The following is an 18,521-nucleotide window of genomic DNA, read 5'->3' as shown; positions in this document are numbered from 1 at the left end:
TATTCCAGTATGAACTTGTCCCATTTCTACTCTTTCACATATGATCTTCATGGATTTGCCAGTGCTATTTCCTTTTACTAGTATTTGCCAACTGTTAAACTTCTCTTCATCCTTAAAGACCCCATTGTTTGTTCATTTTCTTCTTTGCTGGGTGGCCCAAGCCCACCATTTATTCCTTCAGTGCATAGTTTATAAGGTTTTAGCGTAAAAATTTATTTTTCTGCCTTGAGCAACTGAACTGTGACATTGAAAATATTTCATTTTGAATAAATAAATGAATAGATAAGTGAAGAATTCTGAGATATTAACAGCAGTGATTGTTATCCTACCTATTTTAGTTTCCTTAGGCTATTGTAATGAATTACCAGAAACTTGGTGGCTAAAAACAATAGAAATTTATTATCTCATAGTTCTGGCGGCCAGAATCTGAAATCAGAATTACTAACCAAAAGCAGGTAAAAGCAGGGCCACGCTCTCTCTGGAATCTCCAAGGCAAATTCATTTCCTTCCACTTATGGCTCCTGGTGGCTGCTGGCATTCCTTGCTTTGTGGCCACATCACTCTTTCTTCAAAGTCAACATCTTCAAATGTCTCTCTGCTCTGTCTCCATATGGCCTTCACCCACATGTATGTCAAGTCTTCCTCTGCCTCCCTCTTATAAGGGGATGCAAATGATTTCATTCAGGGCTCACCTTGATAATCCAGATTAATCTCCCAATCTCAAAATCCTCAATATAATCACATCCTCCACGATCATTTTTTTAAAAAAGATAACATAGAAAAGTTTCAGGAGTTAGAACCTGACATCTTTGGGGATCACTACTCAGGCTTCCACAGTCTGCCTTCTGTTTCCCAAAGACTCACATCCAGACCACATGCAAATATACTCATCCCTTCCCAACAACCCAAAAGCCTCACTTCTTTATAGCATCAACTCATGACCAAAATCTCATCTAAATATCATGAGCTCAAAAGTATCAATTTTATTTTCTAAGTCATCTAATGTAGGTATATGTGAGGCTCTGGGTATAAGGCATCCTTGGATAAAATCTCTCTAAAAATCTGGAGCTGTGAAATCTAATTATATCTAATACCTAATTATCTAATAAGATATAATATATAATAATATCCATTTATAGAATATCTAATTATTCTATAAATCAATATAAGCTTTTTCATCCATGCTTCTCACTTCCCTCTGAGCCCTCATGAGAAGCATTTTAATGTCCATATATCTACTAATACTGTGTTTAAGGCAGTCTATGCTTTTCCTATCATGCATTTCAAAAATCTTCCAATCTCTATGTATTCTTCAATTCCGAAGCCAATTCTACATTTGTGAGTATTTATTACAGCACACCTCACCTCTACTACCAAAATCCTAGGGCTTCTGTCACAAATTAACACAAATGTGGTGATTTAAAATGACAGAGCCAGTTGCAAAGGCATGAGCCTGTAGTCCCAGCTACTCTAACAGTGGAAATGGAAGGATTGTTTGAGCCCAGAAGTTTGAGACTAGCCTCAGCAACTTAAAGAAGACCCTGTCTTAAAAAAAAAAAAAAGAAGAAGAAGAAGGAGAGAGAGAGAGAGAAAGAAAGAAAGAGAGAGACAAAATGAAAGAAGAAAAAAAACAGCAGAAATTTATTCTGTCACTGTTCTGGAGACCTGAAGTCCAAAATCACCAGCTTGGCTTAAATCACAGTGTCAGTGGGGCTGTGTTCCCTGCAGAGCTCTAGGGGAGAATCCATTCCCTGCCTCCTCCAGCCACTGCTGGCTGCCAGCATTCCGTGGGTTATGGCTGCATCCCTCCAATCTTCAAGGTCAGCATCTTCAAATCTCTCCCTGCTCCATCTTTGCATGGCCTTCCCTGTGTGTGTCATATCTCCTTCTACATTTAGTGCTCACCTTGATAATCCAGCATAATTTCCCATATTGATTCTTAACATCATCACCTCTGCTAAGACTCTTCCAAAAAAAGATATCATTTACAGGTTCTATAGATTAGAACTTGATATCTTTCAAGGTCATTATCCAGCATATTATAGTCTTCCTACTGATCCTTGAAGATGGCCCTCCCCCACCAAAATGTGTTTGCCTTATCCCAACATTCCAAAAGCCTCAACCCATTACAGCATCAGCTCAAGTGTAAAATCTTGTCCAACTACCATTAGCTTAAAACTAGCTTAAAACTCATTTTTATGTTTGTAGTGGAATAGTTCATGATACAATGAAGATTGAAATGTGACATACGTAGGGCTAAGGTAAGTGGTAGTAAAGTCTTTGATAGGAAATGAAGGCATTGGCCATAATGAAATACTGGGTATGAAGTTCATACTCATAGAAATAAAATAGTAAGCAGTAAAGTCTTAATAATAAAAGTTATTGTCTAAATTTCTGGAATATGGTTCCTAAAAATAAAATTAATGTAGGAGTATTTATCATGATGATATTTAGCATACTCAGCAAAGAATAGGCAAATGGTCCTGCTGCATATTTAACATTAAAGCCTGACACAAGTTATCATTCTCCTTCAGTTAGGATGAATGAAGCACTCCAGTTCTTTCCTTCCTTCCTTTCTCCTTTCCTTTCTTTCTCTCTCTCTCCCTTTGTTTTCTCTTTTTTTTTTTTTTGGAGTTTCACTTTTGTTGCCCAGGCTGGAGTGCAATGGCATGATCTCAGCTCACTGCAACCTCCACCTCCCGGGTTCAAGTGATTCTCCTCCCTCAGCCTCCTGAGTAGCTGGAATTACAGGCACCTGCCACCACACCTGGCTAATTTTTGTATTTTTTGTAGAGATAGGGTCTCACCATGTTGGCCAGGCTGGTCTTGAACTCCCAAACTCAAGTGATCCACCCGCCTCAGCCACCCAAAGTGCTGGGATTACAGGTGTGAGCCACTGTGCCCAGCCCCAGTTTTTTGTTGTTGTTGTTTTGTTTGTTTGTTTTTGTTTGAGATGGAGTCTCACTCTGTCTCCCAGGCTGGAGTGCAGTGGCGCAATCTCAGCTCACTGCAACCTCCACTTCCTGGGTTCAAGTGATTCTCCTGCCTCAGCCTCCTGAGTAGCTGGGATTACAAGCATGTGCCACCATGCCCAGCTAACTTTTTGCATTTTTAGTAGAGATGGGTTTCACCGTGTTAACCAGGATGGTCTCAATCTCCTGACCTCGTGTTCTGCCCATCTCAGCCTCAAAAAGTGCTGAGATTACAGGCGTGAACCATAGCGCCCAGTCCAGTTGTTTCTTGTAAATGTTAATCTTTTTAAATTTAAAGTTTAAGTTCTGTGATGGTAAGTGGCCGTGATGGGAAAATTAATCATAAATACCCTTAGTTAATTATAAGAGTAGAGAGTGTAAATGATCCACTTATTCATATAACTGATTGTAACGTAATTACTAAACTTCCTTCGAATGAAATTGTGCTGCTGCTCCTCATGTGTATACTTAAGAAGGCATGTTTTTGATCCCGGAGACCGGGCTGGAGCCAGACGAGCTGTCGGGTGGCGGCACCGCAGCCATGGAGGGAGGCGGCGGCGGCTCGGGTGGCTGCGCTGGGAGGCGGCAATGAGAGGCTCGCACGCCTCCAGCCCGGCCCCGGCCCCCTGGGACGGAGAGCCGAGCAGCCCCGGCTCTGGGCTACGGACTATGGGCGAATAGCTCTGACCACCCGGCGAAGCATGCCGCCTGCCTTGGCCTCCCAAAGTGCCGAGATTGCAGCCTCTGCCCGGCTGCCACCCCGTCTGGGAAGTGAGGAGCGTCTCTGCCTGGCCGCCCATCATCTGGGAGGTGAGGAGCCCCTCTGCCTGGCTACCCAGTCTGGAAAGTGAGGAGCGTCTCTGCCCGGCCGCCATCCCATCTAGGAAGTGAGGAGCGCCTCTTCCCGGCCACCATCCCATCTAGGAAGTGAGGAGCGTCTCTGCCCAGCCGCCCATTGTCTGAGATGTGGGGAGCGCCTCTGCCCCGCCGCCCCGTCTGGGAAGTGAGGAGCGCCTCTACCCGGCCGCGACCCCGGCTGGGAGGTGAGGAGCGTCTCTGCCCAGCCGCCCCGTCTGAGAAGTGAGGAGACCCTCCGCCTGGCAACCACCCCATATGAGAAGTGAGGAGCCCCTCCGCCTGGCAGCCACCCCGTCTGGGAAGTGAGGAGCGTCTCTGCCCGGCAGCCACCCCATCCAGGAGGGAGGTGGGGGTCAGCCCCCACCAGGCCAGCTGCCCCGTCCGGGAGGGAGGTGGGGGGGTCAGCCCCCCACCTGGCCAGCCACCCCGTCCGGGAGGGAGGTGGGGGGGGTCAGCCCCCTGCCCGGCCGGCCGCCCCGTCTGGGAGGTGAGGGGCGTCTCTGCCTGGCCGCCCCTACTGGGAAGTGAGGAGCCCCTCTGCCCAGCCAGCCGCCCCGTCCGGGAGGGAGGTGGGGGGGGTCAGCCCCCTGCCCGGCCAGCCACCCCGTCTGGGAGGGAGATGGGGGGGTCAGCCCCCCGCCTGGCCAGCCGCCCCATCTGGGAGGGAGGTGGGGGAGTCAGCCCCCCGCCCGGCCAGTCGCCCCTTCCGGGAGGGAGGTGGGGGGGTCAGCCCCCTGCCAGGCCAGCCGCCCCGACTGGGAGGGAGGTGGGGGGGTCAGCCCCCCGCCCGGCCAGCCGCCCCGTCCGGGAGGTGAGGGGCTCCTCTGCCCGGCTGCCCCTACTGGGAGGTGGGGAGCCCCTCTGCCCGGCCAGCCGCCCCATCCGGGAGGGAGGTGGGGGGGCCAGCCCCCCGCCTGGCCCGCCGCCCTGTCCGGGAGGGAGGTGGGGGGGTCAGCCCCCCGCCCGGCCGGCCGCCCCATCCGGGAGGTGAGGGGCGCCTCTGCCCGGCCACCCCTACTGGGAAGTGAGGAGCCCCTCTGCCCGGCCAGCCGCCCCGTCCAGGAGGGAGGTGGGGGCGTCAGCCCCCCGCCAGGCCAACCCCCCGACGGGGAGGGAGGTGGGGGGTCAGCCCCCCGCCCGGCCAGCCGCCCCGTCCAGGAGGTGAGGGCGCCTCTGCCCGGCCGCCCCTACTGGGAAGTGAGGAGCCCCTCTGCCTGGCCAGCCGCCCCGTCTGGGAGGGAGGTGGGGGGGTCAGCCCCCCGCCCGGCCAGCCGCCCGGTCCGGGAGATGAGGGGCGCCTCTGCCCGGCCGCCCCTACTGGGAAGTGAGGAGCCCCTCTGCCCGGCCACCGCCCCGTCTGGGAGGTGTACCCGGCAGCTCATTGGGAATGGGCCATGATGACAATGGCGGTTTTGTGGAATGGAAGCGGGGGAAAGGCGGGGAAGAGATTGAGAGATCGGATGGTTGCCATGTCTGTGTAGAGGGAGGTAGACACGGGAGACTTTTCATTTTGTTCTGTACTAGGAAAAATTCTTCTGCCTTGTGATCCTGTTGATCGGTGACCTTACCCCCAACTCTGTGCTCTCTGAAACATGTGCTGTGTCCACTCAGGGTTAAATGGATTAAGGGTGGTGCAAGATGTGCTTTGTTAAACAGATGCTTGAAGGCAGCATGCTCGTTAAGAGTCATCACCACTCCCTAATCTCAAGTACCCAGGGACACAAACACTACGGAAGGCCGCAGGGTCCTCTGCATAGGAAAACCAGAGACCTTTGTTCACTTGTTTATCTGCTGACCCTCCCTCCACTATTGTCCTATGACCCTGCCAAATCCCCCTCTGTGAGAAACACCCAAGAATGATCAATAAAAATAAATAAATTAAAAAAAAAAAAAAAAAAGATTATCCCAAAAAAAAAAAAAAAAAAGAAGGCATGTTTTGAACTTGAAGTTCATCCTGAACTTAGCATGGAGTATAAAGCTAGGCTTGAAACTGATAAAATAAATAATGTCCCCAAGTTTACAATAATTAATGGATATGGCATAGATAAGGGAATTCATATTTTTAATGTTAAGGTAAGAGATTGAATTCATGCAAAGATAAATATTAATATAGAGGTGGAGCCAAGATGGCCAAATAGGAACAGCTCCAGTCTACAGCTCCCAGTGTGAGTGATGCAGAAGACGGGTGATTTCTGCATTTCCAACTGAGGTACCACGTTCATCTCACTGGGGAGTGTCTGAAAGTGGGTGCAGGACAGTGGGTGCAGCGCACCAAGTGTGAGCCAAAGCAGGGCAAGGCATCGCCTCACCCGGGAAGCGCAAGGGGTCAGGGAATTCCCTTTCCTAGTCAAAGAAAGGGGTGACAGATGGCACCTGGAAAACCGGGTCACTCCCACCCTAATACTGCGCTTTTCCAATGGTCTTAGCAAACGGCACAACAGGAGATTATATCCTGCGCCTGGCTCGGAGGGTCCTACACCCACAGAGCCTTGCTCATTGCTAGCACAGCAGTCTGAGATCAAGCTGCAAGGCAGCAGTGAGGCTGGGGGAGGGGCGCCCGCCGTTGCCGAGGCTTGAGTAGGTAAACAAAGCAGCCAGGAAGCTCGAACTGGGTGGAGCCCACTGCAGCTCAAGGAGGTCTGCCTGCCTCTGTAGACTCCACCTCTAGGGGGAGGACATAGCCAAACAAAAGGCAGCAGAATCCTCTGCAGACTTAAATGTCCCTGTCTGACAGCTTTGAAGAGAGTAGTGGTTCTCCCAGCACGCAGCTGGAGATCTGAGAATGGACCCTCTTCAAGTGGGTCCCTGACCCCCAAGTAGCCTAACTGGTAGGCACCCCCAAGTAGGGGCAAACTGACACCACACATGGCCAGGTAATCCTCTGAGACAAAACTTCCAGAGGAATGATCATGCAGCAACATTTGCTGCTCACCAATATCTGCTGTTCTGCAGCCTCCACTGCTGATACCCAGGCAAACAGGGTCTGGAGTGGACCTCCAGCAAACACCAACAGACCTGCAGCTGAGGGTCCTGACTTTTAGAAGGAAAACTAACAAACAGAAAGGACATCCACACCAAAACCCCATCTGTACGTCACCATCATCAAAGACCAAAGGTAGATAAAACCAAAAGAGGTGGAAAAACCAGAGCAGCAAAACTGGAAACTCTAAAAATCAGAGCACCTCTCCTCCTCCAAAGGAACGCAGCTCCTCACTAGCAATGGAACAAAGCTGGATGGAGAATGACTTTGATGAGTTGAGAGAAGAAGGCTTCAGATGATGAAACTACTCCGAGCTAAAGGAAGAAGTTCGAACCCATGGCAAAGAAGTTAAAAACCTTGAAAAAAATTAGATGAATGGCTAACTAGAATAACCAATGAGAGAAGTCCTAAAAGGACCTGATGGAGCTGAAAACCAAGGCACAAGAACTACATGACGAATGCACAAGCCTCAGTAGCCGATTCAATCAACTGGAAGAAAGGGTATCAGTGATGGAAGATCAAATGAATGAAATGAAATGACGAGAGAAGTTTAGAGAAAAAAGAATAAAAAGAAACAAAAAAAGCCTCCAAGAAATATGGGACTCTGTGAAAAGACCAAATCTATGTCTGATTGGTGTACCTGAAAGTGACGGGGAGAATGGAACCAAGTTGGAAAACATTCTGCAGGATATTATCCAGGAGAACTTCCCCAATCTAGCAAAGCAGGCCAACATTCAAATTCAGGAAATACAGAGAATGCCATAAAGATACTCCTCGAGAAGAGCAACTCCAAGACACATAATTGTCAGATTCACTAAAGTTGAAATGAAGGAAAAAATGTTAATGGCAGCCAGAGAGAAAGGTCAGGTTACCCACAAAGGGAAGCCCATCAGACTAACAGCTGATCTCTTGGCAAAACTCTACAAGCCAGAAGAGAGTGGGGGCCAATATTCAACATTCTTAAAGAAAAGAATTTTCAACCCAGAATTTCATATCCAGCCAAACTAAGCTTCATAAGTGAAGGAGAAATAAAATACTTTACAGACAAGCAAATGCTGAGAGATTTTGTCACCACCAGGCCTCACCTAAAAGAGCTCCTGAAGGAAGCACTAAACATGGAAAGGAACAACCGGTACCAGCCCCTGCAAAAACATGCCAATTTGTAAAGACCATTGAGGCTAGGAAGAAACTGCATCAACTAACAAGCAAAATAACCAGCTAACATCATAATGACAGGATCAAATTCACACATAACAATATTAACCTTAAATGTAAATGGGCTAAATGTCCCAATTAAAAGACACAGACTGGCAAATTGGATAAAGAGTCAAGACCCATCAGTGTGCTGTATTCAGGAAACCCATCTCACGTGCAGAGACACACATAGGTTCAAAATAAAGGGATGGAGGAAGATCTACCAAGCAAATGGAAAGAAAAAAATGCAGGGGTCACAATCCTAGTCTCTGATAAAACATACTTTAAACCAACAAAGATCAAAAGAGACAAAGAAGGCCATTACATAATGGTAAAGGGATCAATTCAACAAGAAGAACTAACTATCCTAAATATATATGCACCCAATACAGGAGCACCCAGATTCATAAAGCAAGTCCTTAGAGACCTACAAAGAGACTTAGACTCCCACACAATAATAATGGGAGACTTTAACACCCCACTGTTGACATTAGACACATCAATGAGACAGAAAGTTAATGAGGATATCCAGGATTGAACTCAGCTCTGCACCAAGTGGATCTAATAGACATCTACAGAACTCTCCACCCCAAATCAACAGAATATACATTCTTCACAGCACCACACCACACTTATTCCAAAATTGACCACATAGTTGGAAGTAAAGCACTCCTCAGCAAATGTAAAAGAACAGAAATTATAACAAACTGTCTCTCAGACCACAGTGCAATCAAACTAGAACTCAGAATTAAGAAACTCATTCAAAACCGCTCAGCTACATGGAAACTGAACAACCTGCTCCTGAATGACTACTGGGTACATAACGAAATGAAGGCAGAAATAAAGATGTTCTTTGAAACCAACGAGAACAAAGACACAACATATCAGAATCTCTGGGACACATTCAAAGCAGTGTGTAGAGGGAAATTTATAGCAATAAATGCCCACAAGAGAAAGCAGGAAAGATCTAAAATTGACACCCTAACATCACAATTAAAAGAACTAGAGAAGCAAGAGCAAACACATTCAAAAGCTAGCAGAAGGCAAGAAATAACTAAGATCAGAGCAGAACTGAAGGAAATAGAGATACAAAAAAACCCTTCAAAAAATCAATGAATCCAGGAGCTGGTTTCTTGAAAAGATCAACAAAATTGATAGACCACTAGCAAGACTAATAAAGAAGAAAAGAGAGAAAAATCAAATAGATGCAATAAAAAATGATAAAGGGGATATCACCACCGATCCCACAGAAATACAAACTACCATCAGAGAATACTATAAACACCTCTATGAAAATAAACTAGAAAATCTAGAAGAAATGGATAAATTCCTGGACACATACACCCGCCCAAGACTAAACCATGAAGAAGTTGAATCTCTGAATAGACCAATAACAGGCTCTGAAATTGAGGCAATAATTAATAGCCTACCAACCAAAAAAAGTCCAAGACCAGATGGATTCACAGCCAAATTCTACCAGAGGGACAAGGAGGAGCTGGTACCATTCCTTCTGAAACTATTCCAATCAATAGAAAAAGAGGGAATCCTCCCTAACTCATTTTATGAGGCCAGCATCATCCTGATACTAAAGCCTGGCAGAGACACACACAAAAAAAAGAGAATTTTAGACCAATATCCCTGATGAACATCGATGCAAAAATCCTCAATAAAATACTGGCAAATGGAATCCAGCAGCACATCAAAAAGCTTATCCACCATGTTCAAGTGGGCTTCATCCCTGGGATGCAAGGATGGTTCAACATATGCAAATCAATAAACATAATCCAGCATATAAACAGAACCAACGACAAAAACCATATGATTATCTCAATAGATGCAGAAAAGGCCTTTGACAAAATTCAACAACGCTTCATGCTAAAACCTCTCAATAAATTAGGTATTGATGGGACGTATCTCAAAATATTAAAAGCTGTTTATGACAAACCCACAGCCAATATCATACTGAATGAGCAAAACCTGGAAGCATTCCCTTTGAAAACTGGCAAAAGACAGGGATGCCCTCTCTCAGCACTCCTATTTAACATAGTGTTGGAAGTTCTGGCCAGGGCAATCAGGCAGGAGAAGGAAATAAAGTGTATTCAATTAGGAAAAGAGGATGTCAAATTGTCCCTGTTTGCAGATGACATGATTGTATATTTAGAAAACCCCATTGTCTCAGCCCAAAATCTCCTTAAGCTAATAGGCAACTTCAGCAAAGTCTCAGGATACAAAATCAATGTGCAAAAATCATAAGCATTCTTGTACACCAATAACAGACAAACAGAGAGCCAAATCATGAGTGAACTCCCATTCACAATTGCTTCAAAGAGGATAAAATACCTAGGAATCCAAATTACAAGGGATGTGAAGGACCTCTTCAAGGGGAACTACAAACCACTGCTCAATGAAATAAAAGAGGATACAAACAAATGGAAGAATATTCCATGCTCATGGGTAGGAAGAATCAATATCGTGAAAATGGCCATACTGCCCAAGGTAATTTATAGATTCAATGCCATCCCCATCAAGCTACCAATGACTTTCTTCCCAGAATTGGAAAAAACTACTTTAAAGTTCATATGGAACCAAAAAACAGCCCGCATTGCCAAGTCAATCCTAAGCCAAAAGAACAAAGCTGGAGGCATCATGCTACCTGACTTCAAACTATACTACAAGGCTACAATAACCAAAACAGCATGGTACTGGTACCAAAACAGAGATATAGACCAATGGAACAGAACAGAGCCCTCAGAAATAATGCCACATATCTACAACCATCTGATCTTTGACAAACCTGACAAAAACAAGAAATGGGGAAAGGATTCCCTATTTAATAAATGGTGCTGGGAAAACTGGCTAGCCATATGTAGAAAGCTGAAACTGGATCCCTTCCTTACACCTTACACAAAAATTAATTCAAGATGGATTAAAGACTTACACGTTAGACCTAAAACCATAAAAACCCTAAAAGAAAACCTAGGCAATACCATTCAGGACACAGGCATGGGCAAGGACTTCAATGTCTAAAACACCAAAAGCAATGGCAACAAAAGCCAAAATTGACAAATGGGATCTTATTAAACTAAAGAGCTTCTGCACAGCAAAAGAAACTACCATCAGAGTGAAAAGGCAACCTACAAAATGGGAGAAAATTTTTGCAATCTACTCATCTGACAAACTGCTATATCCAGAATCTACAATGAACTCAAACAAATTTACAAGAAAAAAACAAACAACCTCATCAAAAAGTGGGCAAAGGATATGAACAGACACTTCTCAAAAGAAGACATTTAGGCAGCCAACAGACACATGAAAAAATGCTCATCATCACTGGCCATCAGAGAAATGCAAATCAAATCCACAATGAGATACCATCTCACACCAGTTAGAATGGCGATCATTAAAAAGTCAGGAAACAACAGGTGCTGGAGAGGATGTGGAGAAATAGGAACACTTTTACACTGTTGGTGGGACTGTAAACTAGTTCATCCATTGTGGAAGACAGTGTGGCGATTCCTCAAGGATCTAGAACTAGAAATACCATTTGACCCAGCCATCCCATTACTGGGTATATACCCAAAGGATTATAAATCATGCTGCTATAAAGACACATGCACACGTATGTTTATTGCAGCACTATTCACAATAGCAAAGACTTGGAACCAACCCAAATGTCCAACAATGATAGACTGGATTAAGAAAATGTGGCACATATACACCAGGGAATACTATGCAGCCATAAAAAAGGATGAGTTCATGTCCTTTGTAGGAACACGGATGAAGCTGGAAACCATCATTCTCAGCAAACTATCACAAGGACAAAAAACCAAACGCCGCATGTTCTCACTCATAGGTGGGAATTGAACAATGAGAACACATGGACACAGGAAGGGGAACATCACACACCGGGGCCTGTTGTGGGGTGGGGGGAGGGGGGAGGGATAGCATTAGGAGATATACTTAATGTTAAATGACGAGTTAATGGGTGCAGCACACGAACGTGGCACATGTATACGTATGTAACTAACCTGCACGTTGTGTACATGTACCCTAAAACTTAAACTATAATAAAAAATATATGTATATATATATAAATAAATTAAAAATAAAATAAAAATTACAGAATTCCCATTTCACTCTTTTTATAGATGGAACTCTTTGATGAGATGCTCCATCTTTCTCTCTATTTTCTAAAACATATTAATCATGGCTATTTTAATATTTCTGTCTGAATACTCAATATCTGTTTCTCCTATGGGATTATTTCTGTTGTCTGCTTTGGTTTTTCTTTGGCTTTTGGTGAATGGGTCATCATGCCTACTGATTTCTTATTAAATGCTGAGCATTGTGTGTGAGAGATCATAGAGACTCTGGTTGGTGTTACCTTTAGCTAAAGAGGGTCAAGTTATCTTCTGGCAGTCACACAGAATACTGTCAGAGCCCCACAGTGTGGTCCATAGGACGTAGGCAGTTTGGACACAGGATTTCCTTTTGATGTTTGCAAATTGCTTTGCTTTACAGTAGTTGTAATTATACTGTACATTTATTTTGTTCAATTTCTCTCTATGTCACAGCCCAAACAAGCACTAAAAGGCACCCATAGAGGTTGGAGTTTCAGGCATATGTAAGGAAAAGGGCCAGTAGACACAGATGAGCATTTTTGTGATGTGATTTTCATCTCTTTCCAGGACAAATGGAAGAAGACCATTGCTGATGCACATCTGAAATCTTCTGAACACATTTCCCAGTGACCCCGAACGCTATTATGAAGTATACTTTCAGTCACAAGGTAGTCATTCAGGCTGCTCTCACAAAATACCACAGAATGGATCACTTATAAGCAACAGAAATGTAGTACTCACAGTTCTGGAGGCTGGACATCTGAGATGAGGGTGCAGCATGGTCAGGTGCTGGTGAGGGCTCTCTTCAGCATAGTATTCACAGTTCTGGAGGCTGAACGTCTAAGATGAGGGTGCAGCATGGTCAGGTTGGTCAGGTGCTGATGAGGGCTCTCTTCAGCATAGTACTCACAGTTCTGGAGGCTGGATGTCTGAAATTAGGGTGCAGCGTGGTCAGGTGCTGGTGAGGGCTCTCTTCGGGGCTGCAGACTGCTGTCCTCTCGCTGTGTCCTCACACGGCAGAAAGAGAGCAAGAGAGCTTGCTGGGGTCCCTTTTATAAGGGCACTAATCTCATTCATGAGGGCTCCATCCTCATGACCTAATTTTTTCCAAAAGGCCCCACCTTCTAATAACATCACACTGGGGGCTAAGATTTAAACACATGAATTTGAGGGGGACACATACATTCAGTCTATAACACCAGGGCAGTGCCCAAGTGAACAGGTTATGAGTAAAGGACAAGAAGTAAACTCATTTGCCACCAGTCATTTCATCTGTTAGTATGCTGCTCCACCTCTTCTCTTCCAGAACCCTTAGACTCCTGCCCAGAAGTGGTGTCTAACATTACCAAACTCATCCACCCTTGCCAGAATACTTTCCTGCATCACAACGACCTGGTTTACAAATTCAGCCATCAGAGCTTCCATTTTAATAAAGATTGCCAGGTCGCCATGACCACACAGGTTTGTCTTGGGCTTTGCATTGCCTGAGACCTCTATAAAACAACCAACTGCCTAAGACACAAACCCTGGTGATGGGTGCTTTCACTGTGGTGGTTGGACAAAATACGGCATAGAGATAGTCCTCAAGAAATAAATGGTAGCTGAACTTGAGGCAGGGCAAGGCCAGTTCTAGCATCCCGAACACCTGACTTCTAGCCAGGGTTCTATCTGCCCTCACATCTCCCCAAGGATCCATCAATGGCCACTCCACTCAGACCCCCAGCCTGGGCAGACTCCCCTATATGCACTGGTAATGGGGGAGTTCCTGGTCCAGTATTGATCTTCTCATCAGTTTTCACATTCAGTCCATAACACCAGGGCAGTGCCCAACTGAACAGGTAAAGGACAAAAAGTAAACTTCACATTCATGGGACGATCAATGCTGAACCAGTAACTATATAAGTTCTGCCATCTTGTGGCTGTTCAAGATATTGCAAGCAGGCCGGGTGCGGTGGTTCACATCTGTAATCCCAGCATTTTGGGAGGCCAAGGGGGGCGGATCACAAGGTCAGGAGTTCCAGACCAGCCTGGCCAACACAGTGAAACCGCATCTCTACTAAAAATACAAAAATTAGCCAGGCATAGTGCTGTGCGCCTGTAATCCCAGCTACTCGGGAAGCTGAGGCAGGAGAATTGCTTGAACCCGGGAGGCGGAGGTTGCGGTGAGCAGAGATCGCACCACTGCACTCCAGCCTGGGTGACAGAGAAAGACTTCATCTCAAAAAAAAAAAAAAGATATTGCAACCAATACAGAGAACAGGAACTGGTATTACATATGGAGAAAGCAATAAACTTTGGGAACAAGTTTTTGGAAAGTGTTCAGCCTCTGTTAGTCCACCATCACCCCCACGCCCCTCCACACACACTGTTTACACTGTGGTGGAATTGATTAAGTGTAGATGGATTCAACCCTTAAGGAAAACAATAGAAAGCATGTACCTTACAAGAGCCTCGGAAATGCTCATATTCTTTGATAGAGTGATTGGATCTTCAACTCCTGAGAGTCGGTCCTATAAAAAATAGTCATTGCTTCAGGGCTTTGATGTAAGTGGCACAAGGACCAGGGTCAAGCAGGCAAAGACAGAGGCAGAGACTAGAGATCCATGAGGCGTGGCCAGAAACCAGTGCCCTTACCCCCAGCCCAAGCCAGGACAGGAATTGGACTAGAGAAAAAGAGGACCAGGAGCACAGCCAGCCAGGATGCTTGGTAGGGGTTCAGGGAAGGGGGAGGCTGAGCCTATGCTTTCCAGGCAGATGGGAGCCATCTGGGCTCAGCTGAACCATCAGCCAAGCCTGGGCTCACCCAGCCCAGCTGGGTTGCAAACTAAATCTAGACTCTAACCAAATTGCAGACTATTTCTAGACCCTACCCTACCAAGTAAAGAATGACCTTTGAGAAAAGGTAAAACTATGTTTAAGACCCTCAGCTGGGTGAGGTAACAGGGGTGAACATAGAGTGGACAATGGCTGGTGGGCAATGGGAATGGGCAATGATTGACAGGCAGCTGGCTGTGCACGGCAACCATGGGTCTAAAGCATGCTAGGTCTTATGCTAGGGCTTTACATTGGATGGTCACCACAGATAAAAGGAGATCCTGAGACCCGGGGAGGCTAAGTGATGTAAGCAGCTGAGCTAGTATTGACTAACCCACATTCATTCATTCAGCAAACACTGAGTACTTGTTCAATGCAGGCACTATGCCAGTTTTCGTGGGGACATCCCGTCCTCCAAGAGCTGAGGGTGAGATGTAGTAAAAGATGTCAGGGAGACGCCCCGAAGACGGTGAGGCTAGCAGAAGGAAAAACATGAACAACACGGGCATGGAGATGTGTGGTGAGGGAGGGGAGGGGAGGCAGAAGTTCCAGCAGTAGAGTGTTGGCAGCACTGGAAAGGGAGAAGGAGGTGGAGTCATCTAGTGGCTGCTCGAGATATTGCAGGCAAGGAAAGGAAAATCACGATGGTTGTCATTCACTGAGCATACTGCATGCTTTCTTTACATCCATTTACTCTTCACCACAACCTCATAAGATGGGCCTCATTTTATCCCTAATTTGCATATTCAGTCCCTGATATACCCTCGTTGGGGTACATCCCACTAATATAAAATTGGCAGGATGGGATTTGCTCAGGGAAATTTGGCTTCAAGCTCATGCACATAGCCACTAGGCTACACCTGCCTTGAGTTTAGATTCCTCTCGCAGGTGTGAATGGCTGTATTCCAGCAGGAAAGGTCTCCCTAGCTGCAGTGTAGAGGAAAACTTGGGGGTAAAAATGAAAACAAGGGAGCAGGCAGCTGCAAACCTCAGGCAAGATCGAGGCTTGAACCTGGAGGGAGATGTGTTGGAAAGAACCTGGAGGGAGATATGTTGGAAAGTGAAACTCAGGGGCTGAGGGAGAGGGGGATTCTGGGTGACTCCCCTATCTCTGGTCTGGGTGAATGGATGCCACTTACAGGAACAGAGGACTCAGGTTGGTGAAAGATCAAGAATTCCATTTTGGACCTGAGGTACCTGTGGAGCTGTGCAGGAGGGAGTGGAGCTGAAAGCGCTGATCTAGAAGTTGATACTTTACTGGAAGCAGTGTAACTGAGTGCAAGGGATAAGGTCTCCATGTCAACACATAGCTCTCGGAGACCTCCTATATTCCAGGACACTTGCACATTGCAATAAAGAGGTGTATGTGGTCTTTGCCTCACAAAGTTCAGAGTTCACAATCTTGTTCAGAGAGATGGGCGGCATGACCAGGGTGAGCCTGCAGGCTCACAGAAGCTTGATGAGCTGAGGGCAGGTGGTCAGGAACAGCTTCCCAGATAAAATGGTGATCATCCTATTATACTGAAAGCAGAAGAATCAGATAGACCATCTTACCTTTCAACAGGGAGCCGGACAATAGTGTTTTTGGTGACAGCAGTCTCAGCAGAGTGTTGGGGAGAGCGACAAGGCTACAGGTGCTGATTAGTGAGTGGGAAGGATGGAGGTGGACACAGCAAATGCCACCACTCCTCTTAGATGCTTGACAGGGTCCCTCCCCACTTTCCCACGTGCATGTTTCCAAATGGACTGCATGCTCTGCAAAGGCAAACACTGTTGGCTTCTTTATCTCCCCATTTCACACACACACACACACACACACACACCCCAAAGAGAACCCTATGCTGGGGTAGAATTCGCAATAGATTTAAAGTCAAAAGGCCAGGGTTCAATGCCACTAGCTGGCTATGTGACCTTGGGCAAATCACTTTTCTCTCTCTGAGTCTGCATTTTTTTCCTCTAAAACTTGGGCTCAGTTGTAATCACCTGGTAGGATCATTGTGAGGCTCCAATCAGAAAGTGTCTTACACATCATACAGTAGCCCTCAGATTCAATGTAGAAAACAGCACCAGCAAATGTAAATTAGTACAACCATTGTGGAAGACAGTGTGGTGATTCCTCAAAGACCTAGAACCAGAAATAGCATTTGACCTAGCAATCCCATTGCTGGGTGTGTACCCAAAGGAATAAATCATTCTATTATAAAGATACATGTGGCCGGGTGTGGTTGCTCATGCCTGTAATCCCAGCACTTTGGGAAGCTCAGGAGGGTGGATCATCTGAGGATAGGAGTTCGAGACCAGCCTGAACAACATGGTAAAACCCCGTCTCTACTAAAAATACAAAAAAAAAAAAAAAAAAATTAGCCGGGTGTGGTGGCATGCACCTGTAGTCCCAGCTACTCGGGAGGCTGAGGCACGAGAATTGCTTGAACCCGGGAGGAGGAGGTTGCAGTGAGCAGAGATTGCACCATTGCACTCCAGCCTGGGTGAGGGAGTAAGACTCCATCTCAAAAAAAATAAAAAAATAATGATACATGCAAGCATATGTTCATTGCAGCACTATTCACAGTAGCAAAGACATGGAATCAACCCAAATGCCCATAAATGATAGACTAGATAAGGAAAATATGGTACATATATACCATGGAATACTATGCAGACATAAAAAGGAATGAGATCATGTACTTTGCAGGGACATGGATGGAGCTGGAGGCCATTATCCACAGCAAAGTAACACAGGAACAGAAAACCAAACACTGCATACTCTCACTTAAAAGTGGGATCTTTTAAGTGAACAAAAAAGAGGGGAACAACATACAGTGGGGCCTGTTGGGGCAGGGGTGGGGAGAGCATCAGGTTAAATAGCTAATGCATGCTGGGCTTAATATCTAGGTGATGGGTTGACAGTTGCAGCAAACCACCATGTTTTTACCTATGTAACAAACCTGTACATCCTGCACATGTAGCCTGGAACTTAAAATAAAATAAAATTAAAATTAAAAAGAAAACAGCACCACCACCATCAAGGAAAGCCTGTTCCCAACCTCCAATTCCAGCTCACTAGCTCAGCCTGTCTCATTCCCCTTTTTCTCTCTCCCCTCTCCTCCCTGCCCCTTTCCTCACTTTGCCCCCACCTGTCCTCACCATCCCACCCCATACCTCCAAGCTCACAGCTAGAACTGACCAAAGGCCCAGTTATTTATTTACAAAGTCCATGTCCAGAACTGTACCAGCCTCAGCGGTGTGGAATAAACTGGTGTGGCCAGGTCCATTGTGCTGATGCCTCAAGAGATCCAGGCTGGTACAGATGGGTCTGGCACATTCTGTACCTGCCAGCCAAGCAGAGCATCCAGCTTACTTCTCACTTGACTCCTTACATAACCCTCGTCAGGTACTCTCCATTCCTTGGGCTTAAATTCCATAGTGTAATATTAGTAAACCAGGCTAAATGATCCTAAGGATCTTGCTAGCTCTGACGCACCATGATCTTGCATCCAATTCAGTTCTCTCTGTAATAAATAATCATAATAACAATAGTAATTTTCCAAATAGCTAACAGTTATTGTGTACTGTATGCTAAGC

General features: G+C 45.8%; 1 long non-coding RNA gene across 1 annotated transcript in view; it reads right to left on the bottom strand.

Annotated features, from left to right (window-relative positions):
* Positions 1-16,606, bottom strand: part of LOC117981044 (uncharacterized) — a 68,638-nt gene extending 52,032 nt beyond the window's left edge. The window contains exons 1-3 of the long non-coding RNA XR_010111057.1: positions 16,494-16,606; positions 14,565-14,635; positions 12,867-13,054 (exon numbers count right to left, since the gene is read on the bottom strand). This is a non-coding gene — a long non-coding RNA (uncharacterized LOC117981044). The remainder of the gene's footprint in view (positions 1-12,866; positions 13,055-14,564; positions 14,636-16,493) is intronic.
* Between the last annotated feature and the right edge of the window lie 1,915 nt (positions 16,607-18,521).

The sequence above is a fragment of the Pan paniscus genome, chromosome 1, assembly GCF_029289425.2.
Source record: "Pan paniscus chromosome 1, NHGRI_mPanPan1-v2.0_pri, whole genome shotgun sequence".
Classification (NCBI taxonomy): domain Eukaryota; kingdom Metazoa; phylum Chordata; class Mammalia; order Primates; family Hominidae; genus Pan; species Pan paniscus.
Note: the sequence above shows the minus strand (reverse complement) of the source record. Positions and strands in the feature narration are given on the sequence as shown.